This window comes from Apteryx mantelli, chromosome 28 (genome assembly GCF_036417845.1).
Source record: "Apteryx mantelli isolate bAptMan1 chromosome 28, bAptMan1.hap1, whole genome shotgun sequence".
Lineage (NCBI taxonomy): Eukaryota > Metazoa > Chordata > Aves > Apterygiformes > Apterygidae > Apteryx > Apteryx mantelli.
This window is the reverse complement of record NC_090005.1, coordinates 6,900,306-6,912,478: the sequence shown is the minus strand read 5'-3', so window position 1 is coordinate 6,912,478 and position 12,173 is coordinate 6,900,306. Positions and strand designations below refer to the sequence as shown.

Here is a 12,173-nt window from a genome sequence, read left to right as displayed (position 1 = left end):
GGCTCTTGTTTTCTGAGAAAGAGATGTGCAGAGCCTTATTCCCCCTTTTGTGCCCATCACTCCTGACATCCCTCAGAGTACTTGCTGTGCTCCAAACGCAGCCCCCGCTCTCCCTGCAGGAAGACTGCCAGGTCCCCGCAAAGTCAGAATTCGCATGCCCCCCTCCAGCACTGACGGGACACTCCCTTGTTCTGATCCTCCCCAGCCTGAAAGTCGTGTCTCACCAAAGTCTGCCAGTCCCACGAAGGCTGCCAGAAAAATCAGGGCCATGTCACGATCTCCACTCCACGAGGTGTCCACTATCTCCGAGAAAGAGGGTGCTGAAGATACCAGGTCCTGCCTTCCCCTCCCTCTGCAAGCTCAAAGCACCCTCCAGACCTCAGCCCAGAGGGTGGAGCAAAACTCTCTCACTGCTGCTCCACACAGATCTCCTTGGGACCTTACACCTCTGCCCCAGGGAGGCTCTCTGGAGAAAGGAGCTGCAGTTGTTAAAATGCTCAGCCTAAGGAAGCAATCAAGTTGTGCCCGTCTCTGTGCTCCATGTTCCCAAGGGCCAAGGGGAGGCTTCTTCAGCACTGGGAGGTTCCCATGTGCACTCAGGCCACATCCGAGCTCTTTCACAACCCAATAGCTCCAAAGGTGCTTGCATAGCCTCTCACTCAGACATACCCAGCTGTAGCACTGCTGCCTTTGAGCTCTGTGCCACATTGGCAAAGGGGCCCTGGGCACCTAAAATATCACGTAGGAGCCTAAGACTGTGCAACCTGCTGTCAGGCACAAGGAAGCTGCTGGGTGTCTTCCTGCTTTTTGCCCCTCCTGGAGATCAGAAGCAGCCCAGCCATCCCCCACCAAGGAAGAAGTGTCCATGGTGAACTTCCCCTGACATCCAGAGCTCAACCTGAGACAGAGGCTTGCGTCCATCCACGAGGGGATGGAGAAGGGCCCCTCTGCACCTGCTCGTGTCCCCCTTCTCCCTAGGTACTGTTTGAACAGAGGTAGGGTCAGACATAGACACAGACACAGACAAATGCACCTGCACCCATGTGTCTGATTTTCTATCCCCATGGAGTTTTCTGTCCGTTCCCCCACAGCCACAGAGAAGGCTCATCAAGGGAACTATCTCTGTGATCGGCACCTGCAGTCACCTTCTCCTCAGGTAACACCAGCAAGATGAGTCAACGGGAATGGCTCTCCCTCGAACATCGTGTGAACTTAGGCGTGTTACTGCCTACAGAGGTGTGGGATTCAGTATGGGATGCAGTGGAGGACCATTTCAGGATTGCACAAGACTTCTTATGGGATGCTTTGAGGAATGTCCAAAGACTGGGAAAGGGAGGGATCAAGGAAATTTGGCAAGGAGGAAGCGTGGGAAAAAGAGAAAGGGATAAAAGGGGCCAACTGCATGTGAACAGGTGACTAGTCAGTATGCTTTCCTGGCCACATCCTGCACCTGAGCAGCACAGCCTGTCCTGCCTTCTAATTAAACTCCATTTCTAACACTCTTCCTGGGTGAGGGGGCTGTCTAGTTTGTGTGCATGTTTGTGTGGGGGTGTCAGTGCCAGCAACACCGTGTCTGTGGTGCCAGCACCTGGAGAGACTGTAGTGTGTGCAGATTGTGTGGGAGTGGGTATTGGTGTATAATCACTAGCAAACAGCAAGCTGGACCAGCTGGAGAGTGGGACAGAGGCTTGTGAGCCAGGTATGGAAGGAGAGGTGGTAAGTCTGGGTCAGATACTGCAGAGACCAAAGGGGCTGAGAGACAAGCACTGGAGGAACCAGGAGGGCCAAGCCAGCTATTGGAGAAACCATGGGCTCTGGCATTGGCTAGTAGTAGGGCCACAAGTCTGCAACCAGCTACTAGAGAGACTAGTTTGCATCCGTGTTTTCCTCTGTGTGTGTGTGTTTGTCTGTGCCTGTGGCAACTGGGAGCCCAGACTATCCAGGGGCCAGCTATTGAATAGACCTGAGTGTCCCAATTACCAGAGGGACTCATAGTATGCACAGAGAGTGTGTGTGTGTGTGTGTGTGTGTGTGTGTGTGTAGATCTGAGTACCATCAACTCTTCTGAGACTGTGGACCTCAGGGGCACATAAACCCAGGTACTAGCAAAGGGAGAGACCAAGGCATCATGGAGCCAGCTCCAGCTCCTGGCTGAGGCCAGCGGGGCCGTTGGCTGAGAAGCACCACAACTGCTCAGGTCACCTTTCCTTCCCCACTGTTGCCATCCCAGGTTGAGGGTTTGCCTGGTCGGTGGCTTGGGAGCCATTTCGGGGAAGCCTTTCGCTGCCGAGGCGCAGGGCTGCCAGGCGCCGGGGGATGCGGTGGCCTCGACGGGCCTGAGCCCGGGCGGGCGGGGGGAAACTACCGCGGGCTGGGTGGGAGCCGCGCGGGGCGAGGCAGCTCCTACGGGCGGAGCGGCAGCGCCCCCCGGCGGGCCCGGCCGCGGTGAGCCCCCAGCCCCAGCCCCAGCCCGAGCCCCGCACATCGCGCCCTGCTCTGCACCCCCCGCGGCGGCTCGTGCCCGGCCACAGCCCCGGCCTCTCCTGCCAGGTCTCCCACGGCGCAGTAATACAACGCGGCGTCCCGCCGCCGGGGCCGGGCGAGCTGCAGGGCGCTGGAGCGGTGGTCTGTGGCCACGAGCAGGGTCCCCGGCGGGTCCTGCATGGTTCTGCTCCCTTTGTGACTGAATATGATGAATGCGAGGCCTCGGCCAGGGATGTACTGCTACCAGTAAACATACATGTTCTCCTGTATGTTGGGCTGTGAGCAGGCGATGTTGATGCCAGTGCCCTCGGTGGCCTCTGCCGACGGCTCCTGCTGCACCTGGGCTCTGTCCATAGCCACTGCCGAGGAAGAAGGAGAAAATGCCGAAAATCAGTTTCCTTCTCCAACTTCCATTTTCCTGCATAAAGTCTGCAGAAGAGCTCAAACACGGGTACAGAAGTGGAAATAGAAACGGCCTGTGTGGAGGGAAGATGTGGCCTAGGATTTGGTTGGAGGGGCAGTTTGCTGGTGGTGCTTTAGTGGACAGAAAGAAGCGTGGGCTAAAGTATGGATGAAGCGATGCAGAGTGGCAGGGCAGGAGAATTCAGGATTGGATCTGCAGACGATAAAGAGCAAAGAAGCAGATAGGGGGTTGGGTTAAGTACGGCAGGACGGACAGAGGAAGGAGGTTTGTGAAGGAGCTGGAGAGCTAGAAGCGGGCGGTCTGAACCCGTGCACAGCCCCGGACCCCCAACCCCACCGCCGCCGCCGGCCCCGCGCACCCAGGAGCACCGTGGCCAGCGTCGCCAGCCCTGCGCCCCGGCACCGCCGCATCCCACCGCGCCGCTGCGCTCCGCTCAGCCGCCCGCGCCTCGCCGCCCCCCGCCAGCACCGACTCTCTGCTGCGGCGCCGGCGCCTGCTCTCGGCCGCCACCGCCGGCGCCAGCTCCGCCCCGGGGCTGCGCCCTGCCCCGGCGCCGGCCCCGCTTCTCGTCCGCGTCCGCGCCCGGGCCCGGGCCGTGGCGGGGAGGCGAGAGCGGCGGGAGCGGGGCGCTCGGCTCCGTGCGGCACAGGGAGGCGGCGGGGCCGGGCGGCGCTCCACGCCGCGCACGGCGCTCCGGGGCCCGGCACGGTGCCCGGTGACCGCGGCCATGGCACGGATACAGGAGCCGGGCCGGGCCGGGCCGAGTGGGGAGGAGAAGGCGCATCGGCGGCGGGGGAGCCGGGGCCGCGCGGGAGGAGCGCGGCAGGGGCGGACGTCGCGGCGGGGACGAGCGCTGCTGCCGCGGAGGGGGGCGAGCCGCGGTTGCGGAGCGACCCAGAGGTCCTGAATCCCGGCGGCAGGAACGGTTAATGTGTTGCTGCACGGGGACAGCACACCCCAGAAGAATACCAACTTTCCCGCCAGGTGCCCGCGGGTTTCTGCTGCCCGTGGAGTTGCTGCCGCTGGCCGAGTCTCCCGTGAAACCCCAGGAGCGTCCCCAGAGCAGGGGCTTCGAGCAGGAGCCGCCTCTCAGCCGCGGGTTCTGAACGCAGACACGCGTGAGGTCCCCTCAGGAGCGACATCTGCCTGCGGCAACCCTTGGCTGGCCACGGGGACCCCTGGCTGCCCTGAAAGTAGTGCTATCGGGGTGGGGATGGCAGACAAAAGGGAATGGCAGGAATCTTTTAAAGTTAAGTGCTCATGTATTTAAAAATATTGCTTTTATTTTTTTAAATAAATGCCTGTTTGTAAATTTACTCCATTTAAAAGTAGAACTGGAAAAAAGATCTCTGGATTCTGCTGGATGCTAACACATCCATCCACTCAATGTAAAAACTTTGACATCATTTCAGTCGATGAAATGCAGTGACGACTATCATTGACAAATTCAGGAAGAAAAAGGAGTGCCAGCGGGTGGGCTTATTGAGGGGGAACCAATAAAAAGGAAGAAGTTTAACAGGCTTTAGAAGAAATCAGAGCTGTTGGTAAATTCATGATTACGGCTGCCAAGCTTGGGAGAAACAGAGAGACCCTGAAGGTACAGTTACAAAGAAAAAAAAGGCTGTAAATTAGAGAAACAGCAAGTATTTACAAAAATGCTGTAAAAACTAACAAACAAGCAAAACTAGATATTTTGTCTGATCATGAGGTGAAGAAAAAAAAAAAAAGAAAAGAAAACACCTTGAAAGGACCAGTTAAGTTAAGTTAAAAAGAAGAAGAAGGAGAAGGAGAAGAAGAAGAAGTATCAGCTAAGTCTGGAAATGTTTCCCAGAGGATCCTGTTCTTTACCTGATTGCACAGCATGGAATGCATTTTTACACTGTGGGGAGAGAGAAGGTAGCAGCTGCACACAGGGCAGTGCAGGAATATTTTATAACAGCTCTGCAGGCAGTGGTGGTGTGGGGCTGGGCAGGACAGAACTGCTGGGACAGGGCGGTGCTCCCTCACCTCGAAGTTGGGGATCACAAACCCACACCCAAGCTTGGTGTGTCTGTGTGCCAGGCCGGGGGCAAGGCTGCAGCAGTGCCAGTGTAGAGCTCCCAGTGGCCATGCTGGCCTGTGCAGTCGCTCCCCCAAGGTGTCCCTTGAGCTGCGGGCACAAGGAAGAGTTTGGGTATCCTGGAGCTGAGCCCTGGGCTCCTTCCCTCAGTCGCTCTTACCTGGAACAAGGCCAGCGTTGCCAGGCCCAGGGGCCCGTGACTCTCTCAGCCCTCTTGCCCCTGGCACCCACACCTGTCCCTATGCAGGCAGGGCACTAAAAACTTAGGACAAGTGAGTCCTGGCCCCAGGGAACTTCCTCCTCCACTCTCAGAGCTCTTCTCATGGGGTCATCTTCCACCCAAGTGCATGTGTGTGCATCATCCTGACACAGGCTGTGACAGCCCTGCCCTGCTGGAATTTCTCCCTGACTCCTGAGCTGCCTTGACTTGGTCCCGAGAGTGGAAGGTATTGCTTTGAGCTACTGGGGCCTCCGGTCCTTCTGCAACTAGATGAAGCCTGAGTAGCTCTTGGAGGTCTTTCCACCCCAGTCCATTGCCCCCATCCTTGTCTCTGTCCTATCACTGTAATACCCCTGGGTCATTCTGTGCACGAGAGCAAGGTGTCCAAGCATATGTTCTGGCCTGACAGCACGAATACTGGTGTGACTTCACCTCTAAATGGCAAAACAAAGACTGGTGCAACCTTTTTTCTTAGCTAGTTATCCAGCACTAATTCAGGGTGATGGATATGATCATCTGGACTACTCAGATGTTAGAAATGTTTCAGCACAGTTTGGCCTCAGGTCACTAGCACTCCTGCTTGCTGAATGTGTGGGCTGTGGGAGCGTGTCGAGGCAATCATTGTGTGTATATGTGTGCATGTCTGGCTTTGTGGGTGAGAGAAGGAGTGGGTATACAGACACCCTGCATACTGCTGAGGGTGGTACTATGTTGGTGAGGCAGTGAGGGACTGGACCCAACTTTGTGGACTTCACTTCTGTGACACAGTGAGAATGAAGCCAGCAGTCACTGTGGCTCCAGATTGCCAAGATGGTTCAGGATGAGAACAGGACCATGGAGATAACTCTGATTTCCAGCAATGAAGCCTAGGCACAAAGGTACCATTTGATTCTGACCCAGCGAGGTCTCTGCCCTTTCTCTTTCAGTTGGACCCTCTCCATTTGTGGATCAGCTTCACATCCTCTCCCGCTCTCTCAGTTCCTCTCAGCCTTGGGGAGATGGGGAGAAAGCTGGTGAAATTAATGGAAGAGAAGATCGTGTGCCTCCAGGATGATATGATCTTCTTCTCTCCATACATCCTGAGCCCATCAGTTCCCATCTTCTGCTCGCTGTTCTAAGCTTGCCTCTCTGCTCTTTGTGTCTTATAAGCTGAAGTGGGACAATTCATGAAACCAGTGTGCCCTGCCTATAAAACCATGCTAACAACCCCTTTGGGGAGCCATTAAAATGATGATCAGCTTGTCCTCTGTGTCTCCGCACCGCTTCCTTGAGCATGCTGTCAGATGTCCCAGTGATGCCCAACTCTCCTTAACTCAGTGTACCCCTGAGATGCTCCTGGGCAGGACAGCCTCCCAGAGCACAGTTTGGGTCAGTCGTTCACAGACAGCTAATCAGAAAGCTTGTTTTCTTAGCCAGGGAGCTGCTAAGCAGGAGGATTCGAATGAGACCTTGAGGAAGCGGGATTTTATTTTCTCTTCTGTGTCATGCTTTGCATTTTGGTCTTAGTAGGCTAAGAAATGAAGAATTTGAAAATGGAATGGGTTATTTACCCCTTCAGGGTAAATTTCATTCCATTCCTATGGGGTTCAGACTCAGACTCCAAAGACATCCTCGTGTAGAAGCTCCTTCAGCAAACTCACTGCCCTGGAGTTAGCAGCCAACAGAGCCTTTTTTGTTCCAAGACTAACTCTCCAGGCCCCACCCCACACACTCTCAGTGAAGAGGCAGCAGCTCACTCAGAGAAGAAATTAACCTATCGCAAAGCCGATGTGTAAGATAAATGGGATGAATCACCTTTTTGGCGGCACTGATCTCTCTCTTGCCCAGTCACGGCCTCTGAACTACCAGTCTAGCATGAGCTCACAGCAGGACCAGTAGGCACGGTCATGCATGCATGGCTCACGTCATCATAAGATCTGAACTGAATTAATCACCTGCTTTACCAGCTTCCACAAGCACCTCCATGCCATCACTAAACTCCATACCCATGTCCAAGGTACTCTAGGGAGAGGGAGAGCAGGGAAGGGGCAGGGGGTGTGGATGAACGTGCTCAAGCTGGACAAGTTGCTCTAGCCAGCTGCATCTGCCCACACATCATGAAACAGCCTTCCCTCAAACAAATTGCCTTAACCAGAACTGTTACTCCATAACAGGAGTTGCAGAAGATGACAATCTAATTTTTTCAGTCTTTTTTTTTGCCTAAGGCTTTGCCTTCTGGTCCAAGTGAAGACGAGACATTCAGAGGTCACAAATTCAGTGGATTAAAATGTCTTCATAGGAGATGGAGTATATACCTCTGATCACAACCTTCCGAGCCCAGACATCCAGCGAATGTTTCACCCACCTTAAGCTCCACTTCTCCATAGTTTATCTCCACAGTCTGGCTATAAGGATAATTTGGGAGAGAGTTTTGAAGGTGTTGGTAAAGGCAATGTGAATAAACTGTCCTCTGATCTCTGACTGAGTGCTGTGAACCTGCTGTATGGCCACAAGTGCATGGCTCGCTTCATCACATGATCAGAAGTGAACCCATCGCCTACCATACTGGTCTGTACAAGCACCTCCAGCCCCTTGCTGAACCTCATACCCATGTCCAAAGTATTCGAGAGAGAGAGAGAGAGAGAGAGAGAGAGAGAGAGAGAGGTGGCAGGGAGAGAGATTTTGTGTGCAGGAGTCAAGTTGGGCAGGTTACTCTAATCGGCTGGACCTGCCCCATGCACCATGGGAAGCACTCTTTCCTTAACATCAACCAATGTTAATTAAGCAAGCCCTTAGACATGACACAGGAGCTGCAGAAGATGACTCTGTCATTTACAACATCTCTCTGTGGTGGCCTTGGGCAGTGAAGACATCTTCTCTTTGGGTGCAAAGCTCCTCAACTAACTCTGGATGTCTACTCTGCCGGGGTTTTGTTGTTGTTGTTGTTGTTGTTTGTTTCCTGTCTGAGTCAGTTGTCTAGTCTCTCTTAAGCATCACCGGAAGAAAAATGGATGCTTCTAAGGCAGGGCTTGCCTGACCTGTATTAGACAGGAACTTTTGGAGGAGGTGAACTGAGGCCTGAAAGTGCCTGTTTCTCTTCCCTGCTGATCAGCAGAGCAAAGATGAATAGATCGTGTGGAGGCACCCGCCCTGAAGGCAGGGGAGGTCAATATGCCTATACTCAAGTCTTGTCTGACTTAGAGCTTAGCTCTTCACTTAGATTAAGACTGAAAACTTAGGCCGCAACTGCTGTTCGATATTCTGACAGCTGAAATGAGGTAGGTGAAGCCCACCTTTCTATCTCTGTATTTGTATGACCATATTTGTCTTTAATTATCCCCAGCCTGGAGATTTCAAGATCTTAATGCCCAGCATCCAGGTATTTGACACTTCCAGTCTTTTGGGGCGTGGCTATTTCAGACATCAGCATGTCAGGAAATTGCCACACAAGAGAACATTGAGTTTCTGCCAAGGCTCGCATACCGTGGCAGGTAGGTGGCAAAAAAAAAAAACCAACACATCTGACAGCCACTTTAGAGAATTGCATTACTGTTCTTTAATTAGCCTGTGTGAAGAGAGAACACTATCCATCTTCAACAAGCCTGTGAAATCCCCCAAGAGATCAAACTCCCTGTGGCACACAGAGGAAAAATTCAAAACAGTCTCCTCTGCATAGCCAGTTGGAGCTTCAGTGTGCTAACAAGGTGGGTGTGGGGATGTTTTTATGCTAGGGATGCTGGGGGAGTTCTCAGCAGAAAAAAGGCACTTGTTCACAGTCTTTTGGCTGTGAAGATTTTGCCTGTCTTGTAATTCTCTGCTGTATGCTGTCACTACACGGAGGTAAAGTGGAGATAATTTACTGTTTGTGTGTGTGTGTGTGTGTGTGTGTGTGTGTGTGCGCGCGCGTGTGTGCATGCTAAGCCTGCTTTGTAGAGGTACAGTGGTGGCTGTGAGGGGGAAAGAAAAGCAGGAGTGCAAGCTGCCACTACCTAACGGGTGGAAGGGGAGGAATCACCATCAGGCAATTTGATACATCTTGCAGTGAGTCAGGAAGGTGTTCATCTTCACTTCTCTTGTGGAGAGACTGGAGACTGCCATAGCGAGAGGCAATGCTTTCTGAGGCACTTGTCTAGAACAGCTCCAGTAAATCACCCTCTTTCCTCTGTTTTCCTTCAGCCAAGGGGGATTACGGCTTCATCTGGAGGAGAGATGATGTTGCATGAAGAGAGTTTGTTTAGATCATTTCCATTGGCAGAGCTGGTACGTGACGCCTGCCCAGGACATCTGGTGTAGACTTTCAATGCCTGGCACGTTTAAAGAGAAATGCATTAAGGAGGATGTCTTTGCTCTAGCCACGTGAGATTTTGCATATATGTTCCTAAGGAGGATGAAAGGAAAGAAAGGGATTCTTCAGAAGATGATTCAACCCCATCTGTCCTAGACACACCCCTGAGGAAGAGATCAGTTCTTCTCTGGAGGTACTGTTCTGCCTCCATTAACTGGAAGGAGGAAGTAGCTTAAACCCCTCAGATCAGCTGGCTTCTCAACAGAGTTATGTTGGGTGGGATTCAGCTTAGTGAATTTGGCCTGCAAAAGGTGATAGATACAGGGATGCCTCTGCCCAAGTTGACATGTCTGACTTGTCCACCTGAGCTGGTTGCTAGACTCCTACCCTAGTCCTCAGGGAGAAATTGGCACTTCTAGAGTGCTTTTAGCCATCTATGTGAAACGAGGTAAGCCATGCCTCCTGTTTTTGTATCCATTGAGAAGGAAGGGACTTCAGCTGAGGCGGTCAGATATGATTTATTTTTATTATTATTATTATTATTGTTACTGTTGTTGTTATTGTTGTTTTTGTTTCAATGTGGTCAGCATAGATTCTTCCCATGACTTTCAGATGGCAAAATTACGGAGGTGAGTCCTACACCTCCTGAGTAGCTATGTTGAGAAGCAGACCTAAATGGAGGTAATAGAGGTAATTCTGAAAGCTTCCAGTCCTGAGGACTTGGAAAAAGGTAAATTTAGGAGACCATGAGTTCTTAAGTAACGCCTGTCATTCTACTCTGTTGTCCTGTGACACTGCCACTTCAGCCTGAAGCCCTTGTGATCAGCTGGCCTATAAGAGGTCAGAAAATCTTCTCCAGTGTCATGTTCTCCTCATCGTTTACTGGTACCTCAGTCTCATTTGCTGAAATCATAACTCAGTATTGTTTGCCCTGCGGAGTGCAGCTATGCTATTCCCTTCCTCTGTGCTACAGCCTTTCATGTAGGTGAAGACTCTCAGCCTGTCTTTTGCACTTCCCTGAACAGGATTTTCATCTCTCAGAAGCCATTAGAGTCACCATGTTCTAAAGAAGACCCATGCACTTGGTCAGATAAAGAATTCTCCAGGTTCCTTCGACTGTGTTGCCTGGTCTTCAGAGTCCTATTCAACTGTCCAAACATAGGTATGATTTAGCTGACATCTTTAATTCAAGGTAGACAAAACCCTCCCTAAAGTATTGCAGTGCAGTCTCTTCCTCATGTAGTATGGAGCACAGGTACAGCTTTTTCCTGCTCTGGAGAAGCTGTATTTTCAGGGATGGTGATCTTGTTCAATTACTGGTAGCATGTTTACCTGCCAGTAGGCCCAGCCTAGGCATTCAAACTACCACATGATCTTTTCTGTCTTGACAGGTGGACCTCTGCACTTGGAGGGACATGGGAAACATGACAACTGTGCAAGAATTCATCCTTTTGGGTTTCCCAGGCACGTGGCATTTCCGGGTGTCCCTTGTGGTGCTGTTTGCACTGATGTATTCCCTGACAGTAACAGGCAATGCATCCATCATAGCCCTTGTATGGGCAAACAGGAACCTCCATACCCCAATGTATTTTTTCCTCTGTAATCTCTCCTTTCTGGAGATCTGGTACATAACGAGCGTTGTTCCCAAAGCTATGGGAGTCATGCTGGGGACTAGCCAGACCATCTCCTTCAGACTCTGCATCCTTCAGTTGTTCTTTCTTCTCTCCCTAGGCTCCACCGAATGTTTTCTCCTGGCTGTCATGGCCTACGACCGCTATTTAGCCATATGTTACCCTTTGAGATACAACTCCCTCATGAACAATGTCTTCTCTGCTCAGCTGGCCCTCAGCTCCTGGCTGGGAGGCTTTCTGGCCATCTCGCTGCTGGCCTTTTTGACATCCAGGCTGACATTCAGTGGACCAAAAGTCATCAATCATTTTCTCTGTGATATAGATTCCTGCCTTGCCCTCTCCTGCACAGATACACGGCCCGTGGAGCTGGCGACCTTCCTCATCTCCATAATTGTTGTGGTGGTCTCCTGTGTGGTTACGCTAGTCTCCTACATGTACATCATCTCTACCATCCTGAGAATCCAATCAGCCCAGGGCCGGAAGAAGGCCTTTTCCACCTGCTCTGCCCATCTCACGGTCGTTACAATATGGTACAGCTCCACTATATTCCTGTATGTCAAGCCGTCAGCCCAGAACTCCTTGGATCTGAACAAGCTTGTTAATACCTTTAACACAGTTGTAACTCCCTTGTTGAACCCCTTCATTTACACACTGAGAAAGAAGGAAGTGATACAAGCTCTGGAGAAGGCTTTCCAGAAGAAGTGAAGGAGCTTATGAAAAGGCCTTGATGTGAGCAACAGACTCATTTCCCCCTGACTTCTGGCCCCCAGAAGTTCCTCACCTTGGTGTAAGTGCACCTGGGCATCACAGGTGGCAACAAACCACCAGCTCCAGTGCAAGTTCATCTCAATCACCTTGCAGCCATTAAGATGGCTGGGGTGAAGGATGGGCTGTAGCTTGATTCTCATGTGCCCACCTCCCTCTGGTCACTATAGGATAAACCTAGAGTGCCTCATAGCTCTCCAAAGACTAGCCCCTGAAAAGGATAAGATAGCCCACCCAAACACAACTCCCTGACAGCTGGAGGAGTCGTCCTCTGGTGGTTCATGCTTCAGTTTGCTAAAGGCTTAACCATGTCAGGGATTAATGTG

At 52.0% G+C, this 12,173-nt stretch overlaps 1 pseudogene; it reads left to right on the top strand.

Moving 5' to 3' along the window:
* The first annotated feature begins 1,063 nt into the window (after window positions 1–1,063).
* Window positions 1,064–11,787, top strand: LOC136994348 (olfactory receptor 6F1-like; annotated as a pseudogene).
* The last annotated feature ends 386 nt before the right edge of the window (window positions 11,788–12,173 follow it).